The sequence below is a fragment of the Vulpes vulpes genome, chromosome 1 (assembly GCF_048418805.1).
Source record: "Vulpes vulpes isolate BD-2025 chromosome 1, VulVul3, whole genome shotgun sequence".
NCBI lineage: Eukaryota > Metazoa > Chordata > Mammalia > Carnivora > Canidae > Vulpes > Vulpes vulpes.
Window position 1 is genome coordinate 54,758,542 of NC_132780.1, and position 22,262 is coordinate 54,780,803.

At 35.4% G+C, this 22,262-nt stretch overlaps 1 protein-coding gene across 15 annotated transcripts in view; it reads left to right on the forward strand.

Moving 5' to 3' along the window:
- The window catches only part of PTPRK (protein tyrosine phosphatase receptor type K), a 546,296-nt gene that overhangs the window by 128,144 nt on the left and 395,890 nt on the right, over window positions 1-22,262 (forward strand). The gene's annotated exons all lie outside the window — the stretch shown is intronic.

The window sequence follows — 22,262 nt, forward strand, 5'->3', positions numbered from 1 at the left end:
TATATGTGCCTTCAAGTCTACATATTAATTAGGAACTAATTCCAAGCTCTGCATATGTATGTTTAGCAATAACTTACTAAATTAAATTTAATAAGTTAAATTAAAATTAATTAAAATTAAAAATGTTAACAGGAAAATTAAAATACAATAGTAAAAAGCATGAACTATTTTCCTTTCAATATTTAGAAATAAATGCAGCCTATAACTATACATTATATATAATCATGTATATATATAATATACAATGTAATGTGTTAATATGCTATGCAGTACTATATAATCATTATGTAATTATGTATAATCACATATAATTGATAAACTGATTACCTATTAGTAATAATTTGTTTTAACACATTTTCAGTACTTTTATGATGACATTTTAAAAACACTTTATAATTAATTTTCTACAAATTCAGAAACACCTTCCTGTAATGAGTGAATTTTAGAAATGAAATTTTAGACTAGCCATTGGAGATGAAAATGTAAATTCAAGTGAACCAAGGAAACAAGTTTTATCAATAGCATTTCTGAATTTACTAATCTGATATAAAGAGCTAAACAGCTTAAAATATCAACAATAAACAACAACAGATCGCAAGTATACAAACCAAACCAAACCTAAAAAAATACATTTCTGAATTATGATACAGTAACTATATCCTTTGAAAAGTTTTTATTGGTGCACCCTGTAATGTGTGTGTTAAGGGTAAGGTGAATTAAATCTGCTTTCCATTTAAAATTGTCAACTTCTATGGCTGAGTAGGCAAATGGTCATCTCCGAAGCTTAACTGAGCCATAATTTTCTCTCCAGAGGAATACCTTGGTACTAGGTGGTTGACAGCCTTTGCTTCTTATCTTTGCCCCCTGTGGTGCCAGCAGGCCCATTTAGTTTTGTGCATAAGTTTGTATTTCTCTTTCAAAGGTGCATAACCTTATTTTCTTCATACATTTTAATTGAACAAACTCCTGTAATATTTCACCTGAGCTTTCTCTGTGGTATATTTAGAATTTTTTTCATATAAAATTAAAAGGGGTGGGCTGGGATGCACACATTTTGACTGTTTATAATCAGAGAATAATCAGAAGGATGTTGATTTATGGAAATGTTACCATTGTTAATTGCCATTGAAGATGGATAATGAATCGCTGAAGAGACGCTGCTCAGGTGACCTTGTTGGTTCACCTTTGATGAACAGCTTAATCGGTAGTTACAGGACAGGGTGATGTGCACAGAAAATGAAAATGTTTGAAATTCAGCTACGTCTTCCAATTAATAGGACATTAAGTAATTAATCATGCAGAGGAGGGAAAAGGTCATGGCTACGTTAGTTTTGCCCAGTGTGACTTGCAGTTGGTCTTTAAGGAAAGGGAAACGAAGCACCCTTGTGCATCTGTCTCCTTTTATTGGTCTCTTTTTTCATTAGATGCCATTTTTTTTTCCACTTTGTTTCACAGATTTCTTTAAAATGCTTTGGATATTTCTTTAGCACATTGTTCATGAATTATAACAAAAGGAGACATTTACATTTATCCTCTTAAAATTTTATGACTGATTTATTTATTTTCAAATAAATAGGCATGCTTACTTGTTTCATTCATAAACAGACAAACACCCTCAAGCATTTTGCAGCCCTCAAGTAAGAAGGCTAGGATGCAAAGTTGCAAAGTTTGCAAAGTTGTTTTTGATCTATTGAACTCTCTAGACAGTTACTGGGACATTGACCTTTAAAAAAAAAAAGATTCTACTTATTTATTCATGAGAGACGGAGGGAGAGAGAGAGAGAGAGGCAGAGACACAGGCAGAGGGAGAAGCAGGCTCCATGCAGGGAGCCTGACGTAGGACTTGATCCCGGATCTCCAGGATCACACCCTGGGCTGAAGGCAGACGTTCAACCACTGAGCCACCCGGGCATCCCATTACATTGACCTTTTTGGACTGGAAACATAGAGGGTAAGAAGGAGGAGAGGGTGAACAAATAGGATAACTGAAAAATGAAGATGGGTAGAAGACAAGGAAAGAGGAGAGAAGAAGATTATTTCTCAAAGATATATTGCTAAGTGCATTAAAAATAGTATGCCAAACAATTTAGGCCATTTAGTATTAGGATAATGGCCAAAAATCACAGGAAAATATGAGTACCTCCCCAACTTAGTCACCAAGGATATGTGAATCAACACACCAATGAGAAACTGCTACATGTTCAACAGAAAGATGAAAATCAAAACTTCAGGTTTTTTAGAGTGTAGAGCAAATGAAACTCTCATAAACTACTGGTCAGAGTATAACTTTGTGCATGTACTTTGTACAACCTACTGACCTAGTAAATCCATTCTAGGGTACAAGCCCCACAGAATCGAGTACACATGTTCTCCAAACGACATACCAGTGCTCATAATAGGTACAAACTGAAAACCATCCAAGGGTATCTGTCAACACTGCAGTGGATAAGTATGCATTTATAGTGATACATTCCTCGAAGGGAGTATTACACAACAATGTACGCCAACGAGCTGTTGCTATATATGATATGAGTGAATTTCACAAACATTACCTTGAAGGAAAGAAAGTGGACATAAAAGAATATGTGCTGTTTTCATTTATATATATTTCAAAGACAGGTAAAACAATTGATGGTGTTAGAAGTCAGGCTAGTATGTACTTGCTGGAGGGGCCGGCAGGGGTGAGGGTTTATTAGTGCTTGGAAGGTGGCATGGGGGCTTCTGGTTGGGTAATACTGTATTTCTTGGTCTGGGTGGTGTTTTCACAGGTGTGCCCAAACTGAGGAATCACTGGGCTGTATAAATGTGAGCTCGATACTTTTCTCTATATATGTTACTTATTAGTAAAACCTGGCAGGGCTCCTGAGTGGCTCAGTTGGTTGAGTGTTTACCTTCAGTTCAGGTCATGATCCCAGAGTCCTGGCATCAAGTTTTGCATCAGACTCCCTGCTCCGTGGGGAGCCTGCTTCTCCCTCACCCTCTGCTTGTGCTGTCTTTCTCTGTCAAATAAATAAGTAAAAAAAAAAAAAAAAAAAAAAAAAAGTAAGTAAGTAAATAAATAAATAAATAAATAAATAAAATCTTTTAAAAAATTGGCAGAAAATAAAGCAGATTAAAGCCAGTGCTCACAGGGATGCTATGGGAAAACTAAACTAATACCTAAAAATGTCATGGATTAAAATAAAGATATATCATAGGACATCTCAAATGGGCTCAAACCCTTTCCCACCATTCTGCATCCATGCCCTGACATTCAAAGACACTGTGGTCTCAGAGCATCTTTCCACCTTCGTATGTTCTCTTCCCTCTGCTTAGACAGTTCTCTGCCCACTTGTCCACTCCACAAACTCTTACCCATTCTTACTGTGTCTACTCAAGTATCATCTGCATTGGAAAGACTTTTCTAATTGACTTAGAACTTTTATATTTCTTCTATCCTCATATCTGAATGTTTTACCCTGTACTTGGTACACATTTCATTTGTAGCTGTTATAGTATCATCCGTGATGTGTCATTCTCTCCTCTGAGGTATAATTTCTTCGTGAACATGAACTGTACTTTTATTCCTCTGTGTCCAAAGACACTGTTTCATTTTACATAGGCAGAAATGTCAACTTATAGAATGTACTTTTAAATACTTTTGTCAAGGATTAAACAAAAAAGTTTTTCTTTCTCCTGCTAAAAATTTAATTGAATGAAACAAATACTCCATTGCTGGAATATTACATTTAGTTCATATTTTAATGTAATTTGAAGATCCTCACATAATTATTAATATTTGGCTTTTGCCTTTATAAATGATTTCACTTATTTATTTCAAAAATAATTTTAAATGTTTTTAATACTACCAAGATCGGCTCCCTTTAGGGTTTCTCTCCCTTTCTCCTTCTCTCCCTTTTGTCTTTTGCTTGTCGAATTAATCTCAATCTTTTATTCCGTAGAGGCCTGGAATGAAAATGAGAGATGTTGCATTGAACTAGAAATTATTCTTTGATCTCAAATATATCTGTGTCTGTGACCTTGTCTGTCAGATACTCTTTTATGCTTATGACATAAAAGTCATGACCATTTTACTATACGTTCTGTCCTAGATCTGAGATTGGGGATCATGATTGACATCTCAATATACTTATCACCTGCTATAATTATAACTGCTTTTTTTTATTTAACAGCCTTTTGTAAAACGACTAATTGAATTTTAGTTTAGAGTCTCTAGAGTACCTAGTTGATAGTATTTAAAATTATGACTATATCATATCCCGCCTTCAGTCTGGTACTTTGCACTGATGATGATGTAAATCACTATACAGACTTCCTTCCATAAAATGCACACATGCTATGTATACAGTAAAAAATAAAGCCCTCTGTCATTAAGTTAATCTGAAGATTGGAGTAAGACACCATGCCTCCTTTGTTATAAAACCTAGTGAGGTATGATTTAATAGTTTAAGAACCTACTAGATCTCAGTTCTGTCCTCTTGTCCAACCCCCAAACTAGAATGTAGAGAACAAATAGCATTACACAGAGAAGGATGAGAAATGAAAAATGCTGTTAAGAAATGTGTCTTTAAAAAAAAAAGAGAAAAAAAAAAGAAATGTGTCTTTATGTCAACTTATTACATTTGGAACTGTGTATCCTTTAAAATTTTTTTTAAATATCAGAGTTTAAACAGGAATTAGTAGCCAGGTTGTTAAAATAAAGGTGTCTTCTTCAAATACTTATCTGGAGAGACTAAATATGTTTGTGTATTCAGCAGGGAGTGTGCATGGGTCGCATGACTTTGTGCCTGGCTTTCTTCTGAGCGTGTGATGTTTATTTTATTTTTTCATTTTTTAAGATTTTATTTATTTTTTCATAAGAGACACACACACACACACACAGAGAGAGGCAGAGACACAGGCAGAGAGAGAAGCAGTCTCCATGCAGGGAGCCCGACACGGGACTCGATCCCGGGTCCCAGGATCACACCCTGGGCTGCAGGCAGTGCTAAACCGCTGAGCCACCAGGCCTGCCCTGAGCGTGTGATGTTTAAAAGTCAAATATAATGTTGGGTTCCACAATTTGATTCATATGAAAACATTTTATAGATTGTATAATTTCAGCTAAATTTCTATGTTGATAGTGTCTTCATTTTGTAAGAGAAGACTTACAGTCATAATTTACTAAACAGTGTTCTGTCTGCAGTATATCACATTTTGATATACCTCAGGAGAAATGTCATGGGAGTTTATGCACTGACTTACCATTTCTAACCTTAATCAGTCATTAAAATGAGTGGGTCACCTTGCCTAATCTTTTCGTCACTCTGTTATACACAATGGGTAATAAGATACATGTCTCTACAAGGTCATAACTGCCAAAATCTCACACATTTGAATGAACAGAATTATTTGGCAGCGGATTTAGCAGAGTCAAAAGGTGGCAGAGATGGAAAAATGAAGCTACGTGTATAGAGTGATGGCAAATAGAGTCATTAAGTTGCAGTATGATGGTTGGTTTAGTTGATGTTAGAGGATCTAGCAAATCATTTTTTTTGATGATAGAATTCTTTTTTTGAAAACTAGCAAATCGTTTTTTTGATGATAGAATTCTTTTTTTGAAAATAATATTTCTCAGTACTCAGATATGTAAAATCAGCCACAGGGGACTAGTAGCTAATAGCCTTGGAACCTGTGTGCTTTGAACTGCCCACATCCCTGCCCCTGCCCCTTTCTTCTCCACCACCCCAGCTCCGTCAGGACGGCTTCTGTTAAAAACACTCAAGAGATAGAAGTCTCCCAGGGGCACTTTGAAAACAATGGTTTGGTGCACACTCAACACTTTCCCATAAGCATCTCTGAGATGAAGGTACTTGGTAGTGTGAGCTCTGCCTTAGGGTTGGCTTACTGGGTCTTACCATACCAGGGACATGATCTATTTTCTTGATCCTCACATGAACCCTACAAATTAGTGACATTTTAGAGATTAGAGTGAATAACTTTCTTAAAGCAACCCAGGGATGGGATTTCGAACGTAACTCGTCTAGTATCAGAGTCCTTCTTGCCACAGTACCATCCTGCTTCATACTTGTAGTGTAGCTGATGCATTTCCTTGAGTCACTCACAGATGTTGAAATCCACTGGATAGTGAGGTATCTATTTTGGATTTTTTGCTATTTCCTCTAAAATACTGTTTCCAAAGTTGAAAAGCTACAAGTGACTCTTAATTTTTGCATGGAATGGAATCTGAGGGACATTGGGGTGGCTTAAGCGGTTGAGCATCTGCCTTTGGCTCAGGTCGTGATCCTGGAGACCCGGGATCAAGTCCCCCATTGGGCTCCCTGCACGGACCCTGCTTCTCCCTCTGCCTGTGTCTCTGCCTCTCTCTGGTGTGTCTCTCATGAATAAATAAATAAAATCTAAAAAAAAGAAAAGAAAAGAAGAGAAAAAAGAAATGGAACCTGAGACTTGTTTGGAATTGCTGCTGAGCTTCAGGGTTTCCTACAGGATACTCTCAACCCCTAGGGAGATACTTTGCCCTTTCTTTGATTTACCTGTATGTTATTTTTAGTTATTTGATGAACACTTGCCACATGTCTATCTAAGCAGACCTTCAGAAACACATATATTATCTGCTGTCTCATTAGAGCATGTACGGCTGAAGAAAAATTCATGGACTACAGGAATCAGACTAAAGTTTAGGGCTTGAAAATAACTTTAAGACTTTGTTTGCAATGGGATATTTTAAGATTAGAATTATGGGCTTATTTCAGTGTGTTCTTCTGAACCATGCTATCACGTATCTGTCGGTGCTTTTGCCCTTAGCACAGAGAAGATAGTTTACCACATTTGAGTTGCTTATTAAAAACAGTGGGAGTTGGAGGCAGCGCAGGGTCAGAGAGGGAAAGGCAGTAATGGACTACATGAAGGGTGAAACACTTCTTGAAGGCTGGTTTTTAATGTAAGGACTATTACCCTTGTGGACATAAATGCAGCATGAAGAATGTCTAAATTACTGTGGACAGAGATGGCATGCTGAGACGGGAATATTTTCCTGATATTTCAGGTACATAATGTATCTAAGTTAGATATATCCCAATATATCTCAGTGGAAAAAAACAGGTCAGTATTAAAAAAAAAGGAAAAAAATTAATACTGGTGTCAGAGCTAGAGAACTTTCAACCTCTTAAATGAATTAGGATAAGAATACAGAATAATTTCAAAGACTGTACAGGTGCCTTACGTGTCCCTTAAAATCAATACATAGTCCAAAGAGACAAAATTACTTTTCCTTGGGGGGAGTGTGACCAAAGTGCCCTTATGACCTTATACTTTTCTTCTCCCAAAATAAACTTGCCTCATGGTGGCTGAGGAATTCTCTTAGTCTCAGTTGAAAGGCTTATTATCTTTTGAACACAAGAAGAATGCCAGGAAAAGAAAAATACATATACAAAAAAAATGCAAAAGGTAAGTGATTTAATTAGAGATTATTTGAAGAATATGTAATGTTACTTAACTCATAGTTGATATTGTGCAAAATATAGAGCTGTGTTTATGTGCTTCATCATCAGGACATTAAAAAGATACTTGTAAAATCTTAGAAGATGGTCAGTTTTTAAACCGAGTTTCTGCTGAGGGAGCCGTGGTATGTTGTACAGACCTCTTCCTCCTTCCACAAAGAGGAGGTTTTATCCAAGCAGGATAGATGCTTTCCTGACCACTTTTCTTTAATCTCAGGCATTTTTGAAAAATATGGCATTTCACTTAATTTTTATTTGCTTTATTTATTATTTATTTATTTTTATTTATTTGAGAGAGAGAGAAAGAGGGAGCATGAGCGGGGGGCAGGGAGTAGGAGCTGAGGGGAGAGAGAGAAGCAGATGCAGGGCTCGATCCCAGGACCTGAGATCATGGCCTGAGCTGAAGGCAGACGCTCAACCGACTGAGCCACCCAGGGGCCTCATCACTTAATTTTTAAAAAGCCCTTTTTGAGGCATGTATTAACCTCACTCTATAGATGAGGGAGATGAGGTTCAGAGAGGTCAAGTAAGTCTGCAGAGGTTTCATGCCTTAGGAATCCAGGTCTGTAGAGATGGAGGAGAAAAGGATCCCACTTGTGAAGTCTCTGTAAGCAAGTGTGAGTAGAGATGCTTCTGGAGAGATTGCAGGGCTGACGTGGTAGCGTGGGCAAAGGTGTATCTCTTCCGTGTTCTTCAGCTCCAGGTAATGAAGAGCCCAACCTAGAATGTTCTTAAGCAGTAAGGAAGCTGCTTTTACCTGCCACGAGGTCCCGCATTGTCTTGGTTGGATTGGTCTATCTGCTCCTGCGTTTTGATAGGTCATCTTTTTGCTTCGGGTCAGCTCCCCTCCTGGGGGTCCGGTCTGCAGGTGTTCTAGGTACTGACTTCAGAAATGAGGAAAAACAGGTTGTCTCTTCATTATGTCTGGTTTTTTTTTTTTTTTTTTGATCAGCATAAAGAATCTTCTGAGATGCCCATCCACACAATTATCTTTTTGTCTAATTGGCCAAAACTGTGTCACATAGCCATGCCTAAAGCAGTGGGTAATGGGGACCGGCCTATCCTTTCAGAGGCATCCTCTTCCCCCGGCCCCCGGAGGCACGTGGCTGCAGGGACGGGGGGGACTAAGGATGGGGTGGGTGTGGGGCAGGACTGTGCGTGTGGCTCTGTAGGTAGTAGAAGTTGGAAGCTGTGGAACGTAGAAGACTGGATGAATAAAGCCCTTACTGGAGCAGCGTGGCATTCTCACTGGGCATTGTCAGCCCAGTGTCAGGGGTTCCTGGATTTCAAAGCATTTGTTAGTTCTGTAACTTGAGAAGTGGGAAATCTTCATGCCCTCAGTAAATTTTTTTTTTTTAGCTTTCTCATGTGCAGTTGTTACTATTGAGAATTTTTTTTTTATTCTCTCTTGTTTTGCCCTTGACTTTTATGACATAGAAGGAATAAGGCAAGGGGACTTTATAAAAAACTGAAAACCTAAAAAGGAGTCAGGTGTTACATAAAAATTGGATGAATGCATGGTAAAGATATATTTACTTTATTAATGAGGGAATCAGCAGTATAGTATAACTGGTTCAAAACACCATAGAAACAAGGGGAGCATTTATAATTCTCTGAAAGAAAGAATGCTGGGATAAGATTCCTAATTTTATACTAAATAAATTAGCGTTCAACAGGGTAATAAATCTGAAACTCTTAAGGTTATCTTTATAATAAACAAAAGTTTATAATAAACTTTTGCTTATAATAATAAACATTTATTATAATAAACATTTATTATAATAAACATTTGCTTCTTTACTAGATGAAATTTACTTGCAGGATGATTATTACAAGTATCATTTGTACCACCACGAACTTCTACAAATTCACATCTCTTACAGATTTATTGACTATCTTAATCAATCCTGACTCAGACAAAGGTACATGCTCTTAAAGTGAAAGATAAAATTATTTTTCCCCTACTTTCTTTTTTCCCCCCTACTTTCAAGGTTTATACCTTTTCTCCCTCTATATTCCTCTTATGATCATAGGTACTGTCCAATGATACACTCTTGTGAAAAACAACAAGAAAGATGATTTTTCTTTTTTTCTCCTTCTTCCTGTTCTTTTCCTTTTTTGGCCTGATTCATTTACTCAGGTATAACAAGAAGTGTTTATTAATAAATATAAGCTTTGTAGAAAGATAAAAAATATCTAGTATCTAGTACCAGGGAGTGAGAAAATTAACTTCTGTTTGGGGATGTTATTAGAAATCTAGGATTGTATTCATAAAAACTTCTATCACTTGAAAGTTTTTTTTTAATCTCTCTTGTTTACTCTTGTATCCAGAAACTAAGAAACCAAACTGAAATTTTTCATCTCCACTAGGTATCGCCTGAAATACCTGTAAATATGGATGAATTTCTATCTGTGTCTCTCAGATTAGCTGAGATTCTTAGTTTGCTAGAAATTGATCATCCTTTCAAGCAGAGAACCTATAAACTTAGGTTGAGTAATGGGCCTGATTACTGGAAATTAGGTAATATCCACATATTATCACTTTGGAGGGCTTATTATGTGTGTTTTAATAAACAATATTAAATATAACACTTCATGAAATTTAAACATTTTGGTTACAGAGTTGATTTGTCAAATTACATTTCAGTAAAAAAAGAAGAGCGCATTCTTCTTGTATCCACCATGTTAACTACTTTGCCTTGAAACAATAAAGAAACTTAGAAAAAGGGGCACTGGGGTGGCCCAGGGGTTGAGCATCTGCCTTCGGCCCAGGTGGTGATGCCAGGGGCCTGGGATCGAGTCCCACATCAGGTTCCCTGCAGGGAACCTGCTTCTCCCTTTGCCTATGTCTCTGCCTTTCTCTCTCTGTTTCTCTTGAATAAATAAATAAAACCTTTCTTTAAAAAAAAAAAAAAGAAGAAACTTAGAAAAAGAATGTAGAGGTGTCTGAGTGGCTCATTCAGTTAAGCATCTGGCTTTGGTTCAGGTCATGATCCCAGGGTCTTGGGTTTGAGCCCTGCATTGGACTCCCTGCTCAGTGGGGACCTCTGCTTCTCACCCTGTTCATTCACTTTCTCTCTCTCTCTCTCTCTCTCACTCACTCTTTCCCTCTCAAATAAATAAATAAAATCTTTTAAAAAATGAAGAAAAAATATATTCTTGAAAATCTTAGGGGTCAAGAAAACAAGATACCATGTCAGGTTTTATGAAAATATGGATTAGCGATGAAGACCATTAAAAATATACCAATAATCTTCCAAACAAATAGTTCCAATTAGATTTCCCTCATCAGTTCTTTCAGTTATGCTTAACTAATTCCTTGTCTCTCGAATTTCAGGATTGCTATCTGTTTCAGGGAGTCACTATTCTTGGAGATTCTGGCTCTGAGTCCTGGTGGTCTGGGGGCGCTGAAGCCTAGACCCATGAGGCTAGTCCTTGGAGACATTATAGTCAGAAGATCTTCCTTAGTCCATTGGTTCCACTGAGGCCATTAGTTGACCCAATTTTTAGAGCCTATAGTTTTTAGCAAAGGCAAAGTATGGAAGGAAAGCAGAAACCACTTGCTAGTTAGACTGAATGGCTGTGATTTTTATAGTAATGGAGAAGAGATCAGTTCTCCATTGAGATACTGGACTTTCCTATTTCATAAGGATTTGGTGGTTGTCCTGCTTGAGGCTGAGGATATATGGACAGTGAGGAGAGTAACAGATCTCAGGTCCTTCCTATAAATTGTTTTATCTTGGGCACATATTTTAGTTTAGTAACATTTACCTGAAGAAAATGTACAGAATGTTGAACTTCTCTGATTTGAAGCTCTTTCTAGCAACGGTTAACAACGATGTTGAGCTAGTTAAAATACTTGGAGCGCCCATACCAAACACACTTAATGAGTTTTAGTTTCCCTGGTCTTACCGGGTAAAGGGCCGTATCTTTGTGGTTTTCCAAAGCCCTAGAGGAAGTTCCATAGTTTATAAGAGAAGACTTCTTGACATTTTAATTTTTCTGAATTTAGGGCCTTTAGCAGGCAAAATCTAAAGAGTAATTGCAGGAGATTGGTCACTGGACTAAGATAGTAGCATACGTGCCCGAGAACGAGGAATACTATCAATATACTAGTACATATACTAATATTAACATTTAGTATAATAGTAATGGCATTAAAATAATAATAGTAATAATATTTAGTATTTAGAATAAAATAACAAGATAACACAATCATAAGAAAACTTAGCTCTTCTAGAAGTAATGAAGTTGTATTTGTTCTTAATAATCAAAACCACAATAAGATCAACATAATGCACAGAAAGTTGTTCTAGACAGATATAGAACCTCTTAAACCTTAAACGGAAGGTCAGGAATGATTTTTATAGCCTCTTGTTCAGAGGATATTGAAATTCTAAGATCAATTCATTATTTTAACAGAAAGAAAACATAATTCCAGTCTGGCATTAATGTGATATTTGACATTAAAAGCTCTAAAAAATGTTGTAAAAAAGCCTATCAAAACTTTGTCAACTCTGACAAAAGTTTTAACACAGTTCACCGCTTCTTTTCAGTACTCATTATTTGTACATATTATACTCTAAGATAAATAAAGTTCTCTCTGAACACTTGCTACAATTTATTATAGCCATTGAAGTTTTGCTTTTGACTATTTTCTGTCACATTCTGAAATAATCATACATTTTTTTTTCCTTCAAGACAAAGTAACTGTCTTTTCCCTGGCACATAATAGGTCATCATTAATTACAAGCTTCTCCCTCTTAATATCAAAGCCTTTTTTCTAAAAATCAAATGTTCTCTGTGAAAGTGCTAACAAGGAGTCAATTTCTTATTATCTTAAGTGGGAAAAATTGTCATGTGTGAGACTGCTAACCAAAATGCCTGACCAGTTAATTAAAACGTATCTAAAACACAGCATACAGAGTAGGTTTTTCAAAGTGGGTGCTAAAGTTAATGCTTAAAACATAGTTTTGTGGTCCCAGCAATTAATATGATCCAGATAATTAAATTTATTATAGTTTCTTCAAATGGAATACATTGCTTTGTATTCACTATATCTGCACACTTGCCACTTACAGTCACTCTGTCCTTTCCAAATACTTTTATATAATTTTGATGTTTTACTAACTGTATTTGAATGTAATTCACAATTTGTTTACTATATTGAATTTTTGAGTAATAAATAAAGATATTTTTTCATAAAAAATGTTGGCCAAAAATCTGTATATTGAGAGATATATCTATTAAGATGGGTATTAACCCAAAATCATTGCATTGATAAAGATACTAACAAGGGAAACATTTTGGGGGATATACCTGTGTATGGAGTGCCTCAATTAGAATTTCACTGGAAACTAGTTGCCAAGACAAAGTTATTCTTCAATGAGAAAGGAGTAAGTCTAAAAAAAAAGGAAAAAGTTAATTTGAAATTCTTGATCTAATTGTTGGTAATGAACCAGCCTATTAGGATATGAATATGCTCCCTAAATTGGTAATTACTGCAACAAATAGATAATCCTTCCCTGAAATGTTTAACAAATAAATTCAGTATTAATTGTAGATATCATTTGGGTATTTAATTTGTCTCAGGTTCTATTGTTTGCTCTATACAGGGCTAAAAAATAACTTAGAATTACATAGAAAATAAAAACTTGTTTAAACTGTAAAACACTTTTGAATGTAATCCTACTATTGATTTTGACTCAGTTTTGTGGCTTAAAACAATGATATCTGAAACAATGCTAAATGATATGCTACTGTTAATAAAATGAAATAGTTAAGTGATTGGTACTTAAAATTACAAATCAGGTGAAACAATACCATGTTCACTTTTGTGTAGCTTAACACTGTGTTGGGCACTTAGACTTGTAATAAATAATTGAGCGAATAACTCAGAATGTTTTCTTCCCCAAGAATGGTGGTTTTCACTCTGTTTTTATGTTTGAATTACTCAAAACTGAAACTCTGTAATGCTTCTCAATTTAGCTGAACTTACATGGTATTATAATATACGTAGATGAAAGTGATCTGTTTCTATGTGTTTAATATAGTTCAAAAGAAATACAAAATGCTCCTAGGAAGTCCAGTTAGAGCAAAAATACAGTTGAGAATATAAAAGGCATATACTTTTCCTTGCTTTTTGACTCTACAAGAGAAGGAGCCCATCATGAATGAATATGTCATGTGACAAGGTGTATTTATATTAAGAACACGGCCACCAACACAGAATGACTTAAAATCTCTTAAAAGTGTAAAGGAGATTTTTCTCAACTTGTTTTCTTGAGATCGTCCATTAATTCCCTTGCAATTCAAATTGTTTTTGAATGAAGAAATAGAAGGAATGATAGTATTGATGAAAAAGAAAAAAAAAGGATATTTTATGAAATGATTTGAATTAACTCTGTTAACATGTTGTACTGTTTCTAAATTGGCCCTTTGAAGCATTTCCATGAGGAGAAATGGGATTGGTCTAGTTACCTTTTCTTATCATCTTTCTTACTAAACATTTTCTAATGCTTAACAGTATAATAATATTTCATTGTTCCTGTGCATGCTTTTTTGATGTGCTATGTGGAATCTTTGGAATTTAAGTTTTTTGCGGCAGTGGAAGGTGATATTTCATGTTATGCTTTATAGTTTAACTTGGCTATTGAGAGTATAATTGTGACCGTAAAATCTTGCTTTATGTGACAGACATTGATTTTGTTTTTGTTTTCTTTTTAAACTGGATTATTCAGGTAGATTCATTACCAGTGAAATCAAGAAGCTAGAGTCTCCTTAGCTTGGTAGAGGTGACTATTTCTTTTGTCCTCTTTTACTCAAAACTAAAATCAATGAAGACGATAAACCAGTTGGAAAAGCTGACTATTGCTATTATATGTCACATTTCTCACCCTAAATCCAGATTTCTCTGGTCACAATGTTTATGTAAATACCCTTTGTACTGGACTCCCATTTTAAAAAAGTAGGGCAGACTTTCATGTTAATTCTTGATTTATGCAGGCTGACCAATTTTTTACTGGACTAATTGCAATTGTCCAAAAGGAATTTGGAATTTTAAATGTTCTATATCTATGTTTAGAAAGTCGACACCTACAGGCCCCAAGAAATCATTTGAGTAGAATGAATAAAGGGATATAGGTCATCAACAAAAGCAATTTATAGTTTTCATGTAGATTTCCTTTATGCTACTTTTACTTTTTATTTTATTTTAAGATTTTATTTATTTATTCATGGGAGACACACAGAGAGAGGCAGAGACACAGGCAGAGCAGGCTCCAGTGCAGGGAGCCTGATGCAAAACTCGATCCCAGGACTCTGGGGTCATGATCTTGAGCTGAAGGCATATGCTCAACCACTGAGCCACCCAGGCATCCCATCCCCTTCATGGTGCTTTTAAGTACGTACCACCTTTTTTTGTGGACGCTTGGCTATACAAGGTTATACTGTAATAATGGGACACCCTAATAGAAGACATGTTCCTTTGTATTCAGTTTTCCTTGTATTTTGACACATGAAGTCCCCAAATTCAGCAAGTTGTATAAACTGTTTGGGTGGTAGCACCAGAACAGTAGTACCCTTAACATCATCAAAATGAGTTTCCATTATGTCTAAAAGAGACCTTAGAGATTACCTCTAATTTACCCTTTCATTTTACAAATAAAATAGTGTAAAAGTAGGTAAAATGACCCAGGAATCAGAATAACCTGAATTCAAACCCAGGTTCTATTGCTTGATATCTGGTTATGACATAATAATTTTTCTGAGCTTCCATTTTCGCATCAGTAAATTAGGGATAATAAAATCTCTCTCTCAATTTTGTTGTACTAGGAAAGGAAATGTTTGTGCAGTATCTGTTAGTATCTATGTGTAGTTAATACTGAATAAATATTATTGCTCTTCTTTCCCCTGGCCCAAGGTGACATGGCTGGTTAGTAATCTCATTAGTCTGTAAGAAATTGATTTGAATTCTTTCCACTTACTTTTTTTTAAGCAAGAAATAAATTGCATTTCCCAATTATAATTTTTCAGCAGCTCATTAGGAATTATTTTATGTCCAATTCAGAAAATTACCTTTCTTACATAACTATTCATTGAATGTAGGTGCTTTGCACTATGACACATAATGATGTCTGAAAATGATTTCCATAGAACAGTATTGTAGGTCAACCTGAACTTTTCAAATATTATTCTTCACAAAGATAGGATATTTAGACATGGAGATAATTTGAAAAAAGTCTTATTTTTTCTTAGCTCTTTAAGCCTTTTTATACTTTTAAAAAAATTTGGCTTATTGAATTGCTTTGAGATCATTATTTCAACATTTAAAAAATTAAATGCATTATTTTAATTTGGATTTTATTTACTGTTGAGAGTAGCTGCAGCCTATCATGTCATAAAAACATGGGAAGAAGACATGCAGCAACATTTGACATTTGAAAAGTGGAGAAACTGGAAAAATTCTTAAATATATCTAATGCTACAAAAACTGAGTGTGTCTGTTACTGTATAAGTATCTTCAAACAAGTACCAGCAACTATCCAGATTTGAAAAATTGAATCTGAATCTAAATCTGTCTGATAAGGCCTGTTGTTAATATTATTATTATTATTATTATTATTATTATTTTAAATCTGTATTTTCAATCATGCAAACTGAATGATTTCTTTTGGTTTCATAGGACTGGTATATAAGAAGTACTCATTTGGTATCTACATATTTGGGAAACATTTTAACCGTTTATCCCTGAAGGTATATCCATGTTACTAGTTGTGACTTCTTGTTCTAATGAAAAAAAATAGATTATAGTGGTTCTTTTGCTTTCATTTCCTCTTTGAAGAACAAGGAAAGGGTAAGTTCAGTTTCCTCTGTCCTTGATATATCTCATCTCCATGTTATGTTAATGAGATGTTAGAGGTTTTTGAACCCTTGAAAATTGTAACCTTGTATATGTGTGTATTTCCATCCATCTGGGGGCAAGTATGTATGTTATGTTCCAGGAACATATTAGGCACTGAATATGAGAGAAATCACACAGAATAGTACAGAATTCTTTAGAGTCCAGAATTGGAGAGTTCTGTAAGGCACAGTCCTCAGGGGAAGGTTGAATTAATCAATGGAGAGCAAAATTTATGCTTTGTTCACTCCTGTGGTCTGGTGTCTTATACTGACTCAAAAATTATATGTTTCTACAGAGACCTCTCCTATATCCTTTTAATTTCATCCCCATTACTTCAAAGAGAGTCATATCCAGAGTTTAAAGAATTTAAAATCCTTTATTTTCAAAGGATTTTTCTCTGAATATTTTCACTCCCAAGAATATAATATTTGTAAGTTATTTCTATTACTAGATTAGCCCATTTTTTGATACTCGTTTTGCCACACAGTTTTGGGATTGAAGTCCCATTTGCAGAGATTAATATCCGGGATGAATTGGAGTAAGGACATAGCTTTCCTATTTTTTCTTCCATGCATTTGCCCATTGTCCGTTGGAAAGCTTAGATAAATTCCTTTGAGTTTCATTGTGTTCCCCATTTCCTATAACTCACTGTTGATTGTTTCAGTAAAAACCTCAAGTATAAACACACAAAATGAGCAAGCCCAAAAGACATCATTAGGCAACAAAATATTAGCAAATATTCCATGACAAAATAAGCAGCAGGGAATTTTCTCTCCACTCTCTGAAGTGAATACCCTGGAATCCCAAACCTTTTCCTCCCTAATCTAGCCAAATAGTGTCAGAGAACATACGACTTACTAAGCATTTTCCAGGAGTCGGAGAATATCTGCCACCTGTCAAGGATTTGATATTTTGGGGAGATACACCCAATGCCTTATGAAGAAAAGGAAGTGATTGAAGCACATTTTATCAGGAGATTATTTCGGAAGACTCAGGCTCTGGAGTCTGAGTAACACCTAGGGCTTGGATATACATCCATGTGATTTGAAGAAAGGTTCTCTTTTTGAGGATAAAAATCAAGAAGTTAATAATTGCCTTTCCTTATCCCAGAGGGTACGTGTGTAAAGACCAACATAATATATGGTTGCGAACATACTTTGAAAATCGACAAAGTAGATCATCGGAGGCAACACATAACAAGGGTATTGTTGGTGATGTGAATGGATTGGACCTCGTATCTTTAATTATTCCTCATCATGTTACTAGTCAATACTTCAAAGAATGAGAGTGTATTACATGGTCACAGCCATGCATTGTGTATCATTTAATTGATTCACAGTATTTTGTCCCATAATAGGTAGAGCAGCCTGGAGAGGGCCGGAGGCAAGAAAGGACACTGGAGTATGTGGGGGGAAAGTGGCTGGAATAGGGAGTGGACCAAGTTCCAAAAAGAAGAGTCCAGCTTTTAGTCTGACACGAGACAGACTAATAGAAGAATATCAGGGACAGGAGGAAAGTGGCCAATAAATAGCTACCATGTTTTTTTTTTTTTAAGATTTATTTATTTATTTATTTATTTATTTATTTATTTATTTATTTATTTATGATAGACACACAGAGAGAGACAGGCAGAGACACAGGAAGAGGGAGAAGCAGGCTCCATGCCGGGAGCCTGACGCGGGACTCGATCCCAGGACTCCAGGATCGCGTCCTTGGCCAAAGGCAGGTGCCAAACCGCTGAGCCACCCAGGGATCCCCTAGCTACCGTGTTTTATACTGTCTTTCCACCATGGTGCCCTGCAGTAGTACTTTCTGTGATCCACATTCAGCAATTAAAATAGCTCCTTAAGGTTTAGCCTCTAAGGTCATTTTAGCCATAGCAAGTAACTTATCATGTCATTCTGTTATTTTCCATCTTATATGATCTTGGTGTAACAATTATACTGGAGTGGAGGTAGAGGTAGAAGATAATTATACACAGGTAAAAACAGCATTTGAAAAGAGAAAATAGATGACACGAGAAAGTGACAAAATTCTTCTCAGTAAAATTTCTCCCAAAGTGAAATATATTATATATATATATATTTCATAATATATATAAAATTTCTAGTTATATAGCATAGTTCACATGAAATACTTTGGGCTTCTTTGAAAAAAGAGAGATTCTCATAAACATTAATACTAATTATGTTGGCGTCTAATCTCTGTTATCACGTTCCTGAAAGATTTTTTTCAAGATTTCGTTTTTATTTGTAGTTCTAGAAATTTGTCATACTCCTTTTCCTTTAATTTTAAAGCCGGTATGTGTATAATGTACAAATATTTAAATAAATCAGAAGACCATTTAAAAATCACACATAAGCCTTAAAACCAAGAGAAAACCACTATCAATATTGTGATGTTATTTTTATTTTTTTAATTTTTTTGTGATGTTATTTTTATTCACCCCCCCCATGAGAGCTTATATTTGTGTGTATGTGGTGTTTGTGTGTATATCTCTATGTATGTACATGTATGTTTATGTAAGGAAATCATGACAACATAGCATATATATGATTCTTCCCCTTTTTTATTAGATAATGCCTGATTATTATTTCCTCAACTTCCAAGGTAATTTGATATGGGTGACATAAACATTTCTTATCATATAAAAGTGGCATACATCTTAAAAATTATCATGATGCTATAGGCACATATATCTTCTTTTTTCTATCATAATTAATGCTGCAATAAATATCCAAAACTTCTATACTTTTTAATTGTTATTTTTAAGGAGGTTGGTTCAGGGACACCTAGGTAGCTCAGTGGTTGAGCGTCTGCCTTCAGCTCAGGGCGTGACTCTGGGGTCCTCGGTTCGAGTCCCTCATTGGCCTTCCTGTGAGGAGCCTGCTTCTCCCTTTGCCTGTGTCTCTGCCTCTCTTTCTGTGTCTCTCATTAATAAATAAATAAAATCTTTTAAAAAAGTGAAAATAACAAAAAGAAAGAAGTTTGGTTCAATATGAACTAGTTCGTTTTGTCCAGAGGCAAAGGATAACTTATATTTATTTATCTTATTTTACAATACTTACTCTCTATTATATAGGTGCAATAATTTCTTAATATGTATAAATGAAAGTAATTTATAATCAATATTTATTGAAATAACCTTCACTTTAATATGTGTAATTAATTTGTTGTATTTCTACAAAGATTTGTGAAGCTGCAGATCCTAAAAGCAACACTGTATCCGCAGATTACATGATTCCCGACTGTGCTGGAGTTAAACAGAGCCAGAAACAAGAGTTCTTTTTCACATTAAGAACGGATGAGTTTTAATATGTTTAAAATACAACCTAATTTATATGCTTATAACAGTTCTGAAGTTGATTAAAGTCTGTAGAGTGATTGAAAATTGCATGTAGTTCTCATTTTAGTTGACCTTCCATGTTAATTAGGACATTTTTTTTTCATTTATTTGGGAGCTAAGTACGTTTTCTTTGTCTAGTAAACTTTGATTCTATTTCCTTGACTTCTTCCTTTAATGAAGTTGGCCACTTTGAGATTCCTCTTAACTTTCCTCAAGATTTTGAATAACAAACCAAAATACTATGATGAAGATAATTTAGTCAGTTTTACTAACCTATTACTTGCCAGTTCATTCATTCATTCATTCATTCATTCATTCATTCATTCACTTAAATATCTATTTAATAGTATATGTGCCAGCCATTCTTGCAGGCATTTGGAAAATTCATGACCAAAACAGAGGAGATTCCTTGCCCTCAAAGAGATTTTATTTTGATGGGAAGAAGGATAATAAAAAGTTAGAGAAGTAAAATACACAGTATTTCTGAGTGCCCTACAGAATACGAAAGACTTAACAAGATCCAGATGTCTAGGAGAAAAGCATTGCAGGCAGAGGGGTTAGCCAGTGGGAAATCCCTGAAGGAATGGCGTGCCAGTGTTTGAGACGCAGTAACATGGCCAGTTTGGCTGAAGAACAGTGAGACTGAGGGTTGTGGTAGGAGATGGGGTCAGGATAGTGACATTGATTGAATGGGCTCTTCTGTAGGATTTTGCAAGGTTTTAAGTGGAGTGACGTGATTTGACTTCTGCCTTAACAGAGTCAAAGTGGCTTTAGGATGTGACGAACAGACAATGGTGATGGAGCAAGTAGTAACAGGGAGACCAGTTAGGAAGCTGTTGTGATAACCCAGGTGAGAGGATTGTGACTTGGAACTAGGCTGTCATCAAAGGAGGTGGTTCAGCATTAGGGTTGATGGGATTGGAGTCATGGTATTGAGTATAAATAAGAAATTTTTGGCTGGAGCACTTGGAAGGATGGATTGGACATGAACTGAGATGGGCATGAAGGTGAGAAGAGTTGGGTCTTAGAGATATTATATTTAAAATACTTTTTTGATATCAAGTTTGGTATTCAGGGGAGAGGACCATTTGGGAGTCTTTAGTATATAGATAATATGTGAAACCATGAAACTAGATGAGAGCACAGTGGTACATATGAATAGTGCAGAAGAGTTCCTAGAACTTGAACCAAGCATATTTCTATGTCTAGAGTCAAAGATGAGAAATACATAGTGGAAACTAACCAGTAGTGGCCTGTGTCATCAGAGGAATATGTACCATCCTGACAAATACAGCAATGGATATTGAAACATTGCAGATGAAATTAGTGTAGAATTAAAAAAATTACTTTTTTCTTTTTTTCTCAGTAAAAGAAGGAAAGTAATATAAAATAAGGTATGAAAATAATTTTTAAGCCTAGACCGGAGAGGTCCTGGAAAATTGGAGGATGAGGACTACATATTTGTTTGAGTCTTTTTTTTAATGTAGCATGAGAGAAAAATGAAATATAATTAATTGCAACATATGATAAAAAATAAACCTACGATAGAAACACACTTATTACTTAAAAGAATGATAAGCACTTCAAATTCTGTGCAACAGGGACGCCTGGGTGGCTCAGCGGTTGGGCGCCTGCCTTCAGCCCAGGGCATGATCCTGGATTCCCAGGATCGAGTCTCACGTAGGGCTCCCTGCATGGAGCCTGCTTCTCCCTCTGCCTGTGTCTCTGCCTCTCTCTGTGTCTCACATGAATGAATAAATAAAATCTTAAAAAAAAAAAAAAAGAAATACTGAGCAACTTAGGGGTACCTGTAGTTAGGCAAAATGTTTTTCTCAAAATAAATTTGGATTTACCATTAACATAAGGATGAGTGGATGGTGGAGAAACCCACATTCTAGACCACTCTACCTGGACATCTATGTATTGTTTAATTGCCTTTAATAATTTATAGTGTTATATTATTATTAGCATAAAGAAAAAAATAGGATACCAGGTCTAGAAGGGAAGATGATTTTAAGTAATGTTTAGGGAATGTTTTAAGACAATTATGGAATGTTGTTGGTTCTCAGAGGTGACTGCATTTTAGAATCATGGGTTTTTTTTTATAAAAAAAAAAAAAAAAAAAAACATGCTCCAAAAACTTTTGTTTAATTGGTTTGAATTAGGGCCAGGTCATAGATATTTATTTAATCACCCCCAGTTGATCCTGATGGGCAACACCAAAGGAATAAACATCGAAGTGAGGGAAGCAAAGAAAGTGCTTATATGTGTGTTTTGTGTAAACCATTTCTAGAACTTTGTCATATAGCGAATCATCCTGTTTGTGTTTATAGACGCATTGAATATGCATTAGTGCTTGATGGATGTATATGTACTGCACATCAAAATGCAAATTAACAGAACTCCATAGAGATAAAGTCCAAAGCTTAAGTCTTGAAATCATATTTAAGGATATGATCATTTGGTGAAAAATTAAAAAAAAATATATGTGAAAACTAGAAATACATTAAATTGG